Genomic DNA, 10,187 nt, shown 5'->3' on the forward strand with positions numbered 1-10,187 from the left:
CAGACTCAGAGAAAGAGAGAGAGTGAGGGACTATCGAGGCGTGCGGTGTTATGCGGTCGTGTCAGACCGTTTTGGTGTCTGGGTGTTTCCTTAGAGATATGGTGAGAAGCTCGAGTATGATGAAGATCTTCCAGACAGCAAACGGCCCAGACGAGAAGTTTACCATCCTCAGCCTTTCACACAGAACCAAATATCTGAGGGATTTACTGAGCCTGAACCGGTTCGCTTGTACAACCCAATGTCTGTCAACAATTATGACCAACAACAACAGGTTGATCCACAACACTGACCTGAACTCATGTGTCAATGCATCTCACAGAATGTCTGTGGACAAATCAGTTTGGATGAGTTTTATTGGAGGACTGTAGATAAAAGACTGAAAGTGAAAAGTAAAGGAAATGGAAAAAAAGAAAAGTTGGAAATGCCACTGTTTTGGATTTCCAACTTTTCTTTTTTCAATTTTTAACAGTTTAAGCTTCTTTAATTTAAAAGGCTTTACTGTTTTCAAATCCATAATTTCTATCTTTGATCTTTTTACATACAGTGTCATTTTTCATGTTTTTTTAGAAACAAAATTTTTATTGATTTTTTTATAACAATCAAATACAAATAAACACAAACACAGTCATAAATTAATCGATACATGTCACAAACATTTCCTATGAGAACACTTAGATATAGATTCTAGGTTGGATGTCAGTTTTATACAACTTGGTCAAATATACATAGAGTATGTGGATACAAAGAAGTATTTTTAGAAATGTAGGACTTGTGACGAAGAGGCTGAGACGTTTTGATCCATGTGCAAATGTTTTAATGAGCAAGGGCAAAACATGAGCGTAGTCAGAGTCCAGGCAAGGGTCAAAACACCAAAGCAAGGCAGAAGGTCGATAAGGAGGCAAGGGTCAAGGGTCAAGGGTCAAGGGTCAAGGGTCAAGGGTCAAGGGTCAAGGGTCAAGGGTCAAGGCAAAGGGGAAAACAGCTCAGAGTGTAAGTAATACAAGACTTTGCACTGGAAAGGAGGCTGGAGTGAGTTTATATAATGTGTGACCATGATTATGATGATGAACAGCTGAGCAGGAAGGAGTCCATGGCAGTGGCTGATGGGAGTTGTAGTGAGGAGCATGAGGAGTCAGAACTCTGGTGAGGGCTCCCTCTGCTGGTTGGAGATGGGTGCTGACATCTGAACTGTGACAGGACTGCAGAGGACCCACATGACTGCATTTCTGTATCCTAAATATGTATAGAAATAAATGGGTCCCAGATCTGATGAAAATGATGTTTTTGTTGTTTTATTGTGAAAGGGATTTTTTCCAGGGAAAATGTTGTTGATATTTCTGATATGTTTTTTATTTGACCAACTTCTATTTTTTATTATCATTTTTGTCTTGCTCTTTGGATTTTAAATTTGGAAATGTTTTAATGTGAAGCACTTTGAGCTATACTGGTTCTCTATAAATAAAGATTGATTTGATTTGAAGAGGAAACTGCGTGTGTGCCCGCGCACGTCCGTGCGTGCATGAGGGGCGGGCGCAAAAGTCCTGTTCTGCCTAGGGCGCCATGTAGCACAGGGCCAGACTGCCCGTCCCCTGACCCTAGCCTGGTCCGCGTCTGGCACCGGTACTGCATCCTGAACTATTACTAATCTTCGTCCAGTTCCGACCCACATCTGGTACCGGGTTAAGGCTAGGGTTGGGATACCGGTGCGGTTGTTTAAGTCTTGGTTTTTGGCCGATTTGTGGCCCTGAGGTTGGGGACCCCTGATTTGATGTCAATCAATTGGGGTCATCTGTAACAGCCAGCACGTCAAAAACGATGAGCTGGAAACACCAAAAACGTACATTTTTGACGCGGAGGGTCCTTATCAATATGTGATCAGTTGGGAATTAAAATGTGTTGCAATATGTTGCCAGCGCAAGATAACATCGGACTGTTAATAACAACAATATCAAATGATCTGGAGGGCCGGATCCGGCCCCCGGGCCTTGAGTGTGATGTATGTGCTGTAGGGTGATCCTCTATCTTCATCCTGGTTGATCTTCTCTGCAGCCTTCACTGTTCCTGAGATATCTGTGCAGCTCTGTCACTTTGGTTTGCATGGTTGCATGGAGAACACGGTGCTATGAGCATTTCTGATCACCTTTAATCTCTCAGTGGTCTTCAGATAAACACAGATGATGCTAGTTATTCTGACTGCCCTCTTGTGGTCTTTTGAGGAACTGCAACGTATGAAGCCTCTTGGTTTGGGTAAAGTTCAGAAACAGGTGTTTGCTCCCACCCAACGGCAGGATAGGCTCACTTCAAAGGACACGCAATGAACTTGATCCAGTGTGGGTCCTTCAGCCAGACAAGCTGCTGCCTAAACCATAGATATCATAGAGAGTAGATGATATCTGATGATAGCATTGGCTGCTGGAGCGCAGGAATTGCGGCCGCCATCTTGGACCGGTCGTCCTGTCGCCAAGACAAACAAAAATAAAGAAGACAAACACAAGATGCCTGAGCATTGTGCGGCATATGCCTGCTCAAATCGGCGGAATATTGCAGCCAGGGATCGGGGGATTACCTTTCACAAGTAAGTTTGAACATTTTTATTGGTTTTATTTAGGGAATAGACTATATTATTACTGTGTTGTTATCAACACCAGTGGAATCTTTGACAGCTAACGTAGCTATCTAGTGTTGGTGTTCACTCAGCTATGAAGGCTAACTGAGACTTTTTAAATCATATATTCCATAAAAATGGCACAGCAATGCTACTGTAGAAATAAAACAAATATAACTGGTATTAAATATCTTTCATTGCCATCCCACTCCACTGATTTGCAAATAGTAACAACTGAACATCTGACTATAGAATAGTTTGCAAAGAAACTTACTCATGATTTTAGCTGCTTGGTTTATCATCAATAGACATGTGAAATTTTTATTTTGTTGACAAAACAAAAGGTTCTAATAAATTTGAAGAATGAAATCAATAGAAAAAATTGAATAAAAAATGTAGACATAAAATTGAAAACTAGGAATTAAATTGTAAGAAGAATGAAGAAAACAAGATTGACTTCCTTTATCATGTATATCATGTTTGTGTAGACTCTTCTGAATCTCTCTCTCTTTTATTTAATTTCAATCTCAAGGTTTCCAAAAAAAGATGTGAGGAAGAAGTGGGAAGCGGCCTTAAGGAGAGAAGGCTTCACTGCAACTGACTCGTCTGTGCTCTGCAGTGAACATTTTAAGCCAGATTTATATGATTTATAATTCTATAAGTATATTATATTGCATATATTATATTTATATTCTATCTATATATAAGGAATATAAAAACTGAGTTTGAGTATCTCTATCTCTTTCTAATATATGTATATATGATTTATAATTCTACAAGTATATTATATTAATTTCTATCTATATATTAGAAATATGAGACTGAGTTTGATTATCTCTATCTCCCTCTCTAAAAATATATGATTTATAATTCTGTAAATATATTGCATATATTATATTTGTATCTTTCTCTTTATCTTTCTAAAATAAAACTGTATGTGTTCATATATATTGAAATAGCTGAGTCTTTTATTTATTTTTTGCTTCTATTACTGTTAAGCCCAGAATAAATGATAAATTATGCCAACCCATGTGTACTGGATCATAGCTAAATGTATGATGTTTGCCACAAAAAAAAAGTGAAAATCAGTTGAGTATTCAGCGAGGACTCTTCGTTGCGCCTGTCAAACAGCTTACAACAAGAGGAGCTTGATCCACATTTACAAATACAACTTTCCAACTTCAAAGTCAGGAGAAGTCTGTGACCCTAGATGGAAACAGGGGTCACAGGAGTATTGATCTTCTTCAGGTTCACCACCAAAAAGGAAGCTTCAGTTCAACATTCAAAGAGTTCGTATTAATCCTGAGTTGAATTCAAGCTGCTCTATTCAGAGTTCATTTTAAAATTGATAATAGAGTTTCTTGAATTCAAATCACCGGCTGGATATGTGACTTCCTAGAGCACATGATGGAGGACGATGATGTGATAACATTTTCTCTTTATCTTTTATCTATCAGATTATTATGTTTGTTTGTACACAGATGGAAAAAATGAGAACAAATTTCCATTTTCACTGTATTCTGTGTCAACATACATTTTATCCTAGTGTGTAACTTTTGTTATGGTTCTTGTAAAACAATGCTTTCATGTGTGGTACTTGTTTCAAATAAAGGTCTTTTCAATCTGCAACAGGACTGTTTTCATGTGATGTCTTAGTTTATTTGTATGTTTAGTTCCTTAGTTTTGGTGACGTTGAGCTGCAGGGGGTTCTGCTCACACCTTGAGACAAAGTCACCAATGACACTCCTGTACTCAGACTCCTCTGTCATGGCTACAGAACGCTTAGCAACCCAGACGCTGGAACCCGGAAGAAACACAGCAAGAGGCGAGCGTGGCAGGTAAAAAGATTTAATGGAGAGATGGGAGGTAGAGCGTGAGCAGAGGTCCGAGGCAGAGGCTCGTGGTGTGACCGCAGGCGAAGACCAAACTGGGGATCCAGGATGAAGCTGAGACTGACGACCACTCGTGGTGAGGAATTCCTGAGAGAGAGTAGAGAGAGAGTGAGACAAGGTCCTGACGAGGCGTGACAAACAATAGATACGTGGCGACCAACTATGCACCATCAGGGGCAACGGACTGGCGAGGAATGATGATCCGGGAGCTCCTTAAGAAGGCCGGCATGGTGATGAGGTGAGTGGTCGCAGCTGTGACGGATCCGCAGCCAAGCGGAGAGGGGAGGGGGAGGAGACTGACAGAGGCACCATGACATCCTCCCCCCCAAAGAGTCAACCAGCTATGGTGGAGTCATCTAAACACTTCTGCAAGTGACAAGACTCTGACCAGTAGCTGAAGTCTGTGGTGTATAGAGTGAAGAGTAAAAGAGAGAGGACGGTGCCTTGAGGTGCCCCAGTGTTACTGACCGCTATGTCTGACACGTAGCCATGCAGCCACGCATACTGCGGCCTTCCAGGCAGATAGTCCGTGATCCAGGACACAGGACAATGTAAACAGTATAAACAAAATCTTCTGCGTATCCTGAGAAACGACAGGAGCTAACAACGCTAGCAACTGTTAGCCGTGGTGCAGTGGTAGGGCAGTCGACTCCTGATCAGAAGTGAGCGGGTTCGACTCCGCCTTGCCCACCCATGTGTCGAAGTGTCCTTGGGCAAGACACTGAACCCTGAATTGCCTCTGGTGGGAGGTTGGCGCCAGTGTTCGGCAGCGGAGCCACCACCAGTGTGTGAATGTGTGTGTGAATGTGTGAATGGGTCTGTGACTATGAAGCGCTTTGGGCCCTCGAAGGAGGGTAGAAAGCGCTATACAAGTATACGCCATTTACCATTTACCATAAGGACTTTTCTGACGACCAGATCCAACGGCAATAGCAAATGTAAAGTTTGATAACAAGTCATTGATAACAAAAAAAAAAAAGTTAGACCAAAAAGCTGAAAAAACTGACCCAGAGTTACTAAGGTAAATTCCAACAAAACTCAAGGCCACAAACCAAACACAGGATCAACAACTTGGCATGAAAGACAAGAGGCTGGTGGGTAGTGTGACAAAAACCTGCAGGGAAGTGAGAGGAGGAAACCATCAAATACAGTAAAGGGAGGGAAAAGACAATAAGACACTGGTGAAGCCCGGGGGGAAAACAGGACATATTTGTGATTATGAAATGCTTTTAGAACATAATAAACATGTCTTAAAGCACAAATGAAATCTATTTAATAATAATATGGTCAATTTAGAATTTGTCTGAAGGCTTTTCACAATTTTACGATCTTTTTATTTATTGAAAAGATTTTTATTGGTGTAATGTACTGGTGTACTGAATAAGGTCATATTTCTTTATTTAATTAAGAATAGTTTGGGGCTCAGTACCATCCACCATCCTGGATGTGTATTTTATTTGGTGGTGCATTAATACAAGATCTGCTCTACATTTGTAATGTCAGACAACTCAAGTTTGTGCGGTTTGTGATGTAGACATTTGCAATGTGTTGTGGTAAAGACGCCATGCTAATGATTAACTTGAATTTGCAAACTATTTAATAGCAATAAATAAATATGTATATATTTATGCATGCGTCTATGTGTGGTTTAACTGTAATTGTATTGTTTGTTGACTAAAAAACTGCAAGGTTTTGTGTTTTTTGTTGTGAACAGGGTAAAATCTGCACAAAGCAGTCAGTAGACTAAACTCATTTCCTTTAAAAGCAAATAGCATGCTTGACCTAAAACACACCACTCTGGTGTTGCATACGAGTGTGTGTGTGTCTGTGGGCCACAGACAGCCTTGTGGCTTTGGAAACGTATCTGTATATAAGACACCTGAACTACAGACAAACCCCGACTTGCTATAAAGATCTTTTTCTTTGAGAAACCTCTTCAATATTCTGGTAAGCTGGATTTTCAAATTCTTTCAGAACTTTCTTTTTTCACTTTGATGGTTATTTCAATCTAATGGAAGAATTAAACAAATATTATTCATGTCTTTAAGCATTTTGATGATTTTCTTACTATTTGGCATAAAAAACTAAATATTTTTTCAGATACGAAGATGAACCTGTTGGCTTTTGTTCAGCTGTCTTTACTGTTCTGTTGGACTTCTGTTTGTTCAAAGAAGGTGAGTTTTACTGTAATCTATGTGTATGATATGTACATACTTACTTTACTATTTTCTAAAATCTCTATCTTTGCCTAATGACATTTTAACAATGAATGTTTTTTTTAAGTTTTCTTGACACAGATATACCTTTTAAAACCTCTTTGCTCACATTTTTATTAAGTGATATAATAACTGTCATTTTGATTTTGAATGTTTAAACACGTTTTTGGTTCTTCCCTTCCAGATTGGTGACAAAGATTCCAGATTGGTGACTAAGACAAAGGAAAGAGTCCCTCTAAACACAGCAAATGATTCTGTTGATGACATGTACTTTGGCTGCAGGGACTTGATGGAAACTAAAATCAACAACACGTTCTTTAAAAAAGAATTCAACCAATATTTTTCTTGTGTTTGGAAAAAGGCACAAAGGTGTGCAAATAGAACAAAAAACAACAAGTTGTTGACAATGAATCACAGACAAGCCATCTGTGTTTACACTTCAAATTATAAGATGTTTTACGCCCGTTTTAATGAAGCAGTCAGGACCCAGAGAAAGGTCTATGGCACCTCTTTCCCCTATCATTTCATATATTTCTGGCTCACAGATGCTGTCCAAATTCTCAACAAAGAAAAGGAGTGTTTGACCACTTACCGTCGATCCACAGAAATATTTACTGGTGAAGTAGGTCAACTGGTTCGCTTCGGTAGTTTTACATCCAGCTCTAAACTAACAAACCTGACCAGATTTGGTAACGAGACTTGCTTTCAAATTAAAACATGTCTGGGTGCATATTTAGAAGACTACCCGCTGCTTAAAAACAAAGAAGAAGAGGTGCTTATACCTCCGTATGAAGTGTTTAAAATATCCAAGAAACACAAAACTGGACGTTCTATCTTTGATTGTAAAACTGTTTACTGTTTGGAGCATGCAGGAGTCCTCAGCAATCTTAACTGTCACGCTGTCAAGAACAATATCACTGATAAGTGAAGCATGACCAGAATTTACTTTTGGTAACAAATGCTATGCTCAATTTTATATGTTTTTCTGCAATGTTGTAAAAAAATAATCTTTAGAAGGTAATTTGTTACTCTCCAAGTTCAGATGTGTTAGAATTTCATTGTTGGAGTTGGTGTGAAAAATGAAGCTTCAGTTCAACATTCAAAGAGTTCGTATTAATCCTGAGTTGAATTCAAGCTGCTCTATTCAGAGTTCATTTTAAAATTGATAATAGAGTTTCTTGAATTCAAAGCGCCGGCCGGATATGTGACTTCCTAGAGCACATGATGGAGGACGATGATGTGATAACATTTTCTCTTTATCTTTTATCTATCAGATTACTATGTTTGTTTGTACACAGATGGAAAAAATGAGAACAAATTTCCATTTTCACTGTATTCTGTGTCAACATACATTTTTATCCTAGTGTGTAACTTTTGTTATGGTTTTTGTAAAACAATGCTTTCATGTGTGGTACTTGTTTCAAATAAAGGTTTTTTCAATCTGCAACAGGACTGTTTTCATGTGATGTCTTAGTTTATTAGTATGGATAGTAATACTTTGCAATAGAAATCATAAAAGGTTTGTATGTAGGATAACGAGTCTTTTTTAAAGTGTTGATAGTTCAAACTTTATTGTGAAAAAATTTACTTTTTGTGGTGGAAAATTGTTGGAATCTGATGAAAGAGTAGACAAGCCTTCAAGTGTTTAATAACAATTCAGATTAATCCACGCGGATCGAAGGTGCAGAGAAGTCTCATCCAGAGAGTTCTAGAGCAGAGAGGGAATACTCGAGCTGTTATAAGGTAAAACAAACAACAATAGCAACATTTGCACGTTCCACGTCATGTCTAAGTTAGAAAGCTCAACTGCCTGACAGGTGATATATTTAACTTCCCTTTACAAAGAGGGGTTGCAAAACAGGATGTCTGTTGCTTCTGCAGAAGTGGGCTTTCCTGCACGTATGTCTCATAACCACACAGGTTCATGTAGAGGTTACATTTGAGCAGAGGTTCAGCAAAAGGTTACAAATGAAAGCAAAGTTGGATCATCAAAAATATTTCTATTACACTATTCTATTACACATTGTCTGTGTATTTCGCAGCTGAGCCTTCAGTACTCCAAAGCCATCCTTGTTAATATGAACTATGTTATGCTTCAAACACCATCTTGTTATATATGAATAACATTTGATGGAGCAGTTCCATCATAAATGGATCACTTAAATAGACTGAATTCACTACAATTGCACATATTGTAAAAACAAACTCCATGCGTAAAGTCTCCTCCCACTGTAAAAACAACAAACCACAATTGACAACTCATTCAACTAGAAAAGGAACATTTTTATTTACAGCAAATCCAACTTATTTAAAGATAAACTCCATGAAGGAAGTCCAGGAGTTCAGGAGTAGATTTCCCTGCAAAATCCTGCTTGCAGAATGACAACCAGCTGTGTTCTCATCCTAGACAGATCAGTTCTCTGCTATTTGGAGAGGGATGCGTGCAGGAAGTTTTTCTGGTGCTCACAGAGTCTCTGAGGGTCCATGATGGTGATATACACTTGTTTTTCATGGTCTTGACACAAGTTGTTGTCTGGGAAATGATCCTGTCTAGAATCCTGCCGTGAAGCTGTCCGCACAGTAATGAGCCGCTGCAGTTCAATGCAGTCGGGGTCAGCCATGATGCATTCAGTGGCAGCATGGAAGCTGATGTTGTTGTTTTTGTCTGCAGATTTTGATGTTGAGTTTCCAAGTGCCAGAACTTCTCTCTGTCCTCAGGAATAGACCCGTTTAGCTGGTAGTTCAGTCAGCGATACTCATTCAAGTTGCCTGGAGCCAAGTCTCTCGTCGCTGATCAATGATCTTTAAAATCTTCTCTGATATCAAGGTTTTCTAGGGGACGGTCTGGAGCATCTGAGGACAATGTGAGCCTCCTGGATGACAGTTTCCTTGAATGTTTTCCCGTTAGTTACCAGTAAGAGTGTCGAGGTTATGGCGAATGGAGGAGCTGAAATCTGTGTACTCCAAAATCCAGAGCTGTCCCGGGTCCATGATGTTTCAGTCAAACACAGAGACAGACTAACTGCAAATACAGCAAATTATTCTTTACAAGAACACGCTCAGTTGTTCCCTGAACTGTTTAGAATCTCTGAAGTGCTGCTGTTGTACCATAAATCATTGACTCATGGGGGGATGATGCTCTGTCTGCAGAGGCCTCACATATAACTTCCTCACCTTCTTCTTCATGTGTAGACTTTTAAGCACAAAAACTGCAACTTCAATATGATTTCTGTTCATGTCAAATGATTCACATGACATTAAAAAAAGATGAAATCATGAAAAATTTCCCATATGAGAATGAATGAGTTAATTATAAATAAAAAGGTCACATTCTGCTTCACACCTGTCCTGAAATATATCAGTAAATGAATAAAGGAATCATTCGCTGTAGAGTAAACAGTTGGCTTTTGAATCATTTACTTTTGGATAAATTAAAACAGATTTTATTTGAAAAGAAACCGTCCATTTAGACAT

Source organism: Oryzias melastigma, linkage group LG12 (assembly GCF_002922805.2).
Source record: "Oryzias melastigma strain HK-1 linkage group LG12, ASM292280v2, whole genome shotgun sequence".
Lineage (NCBI taxonomy): Eukaryota > Metazoa > Chordata > Actinopteri > Beloniformes > Adrianichthyidae > Oryzias > Oryzias melastigma.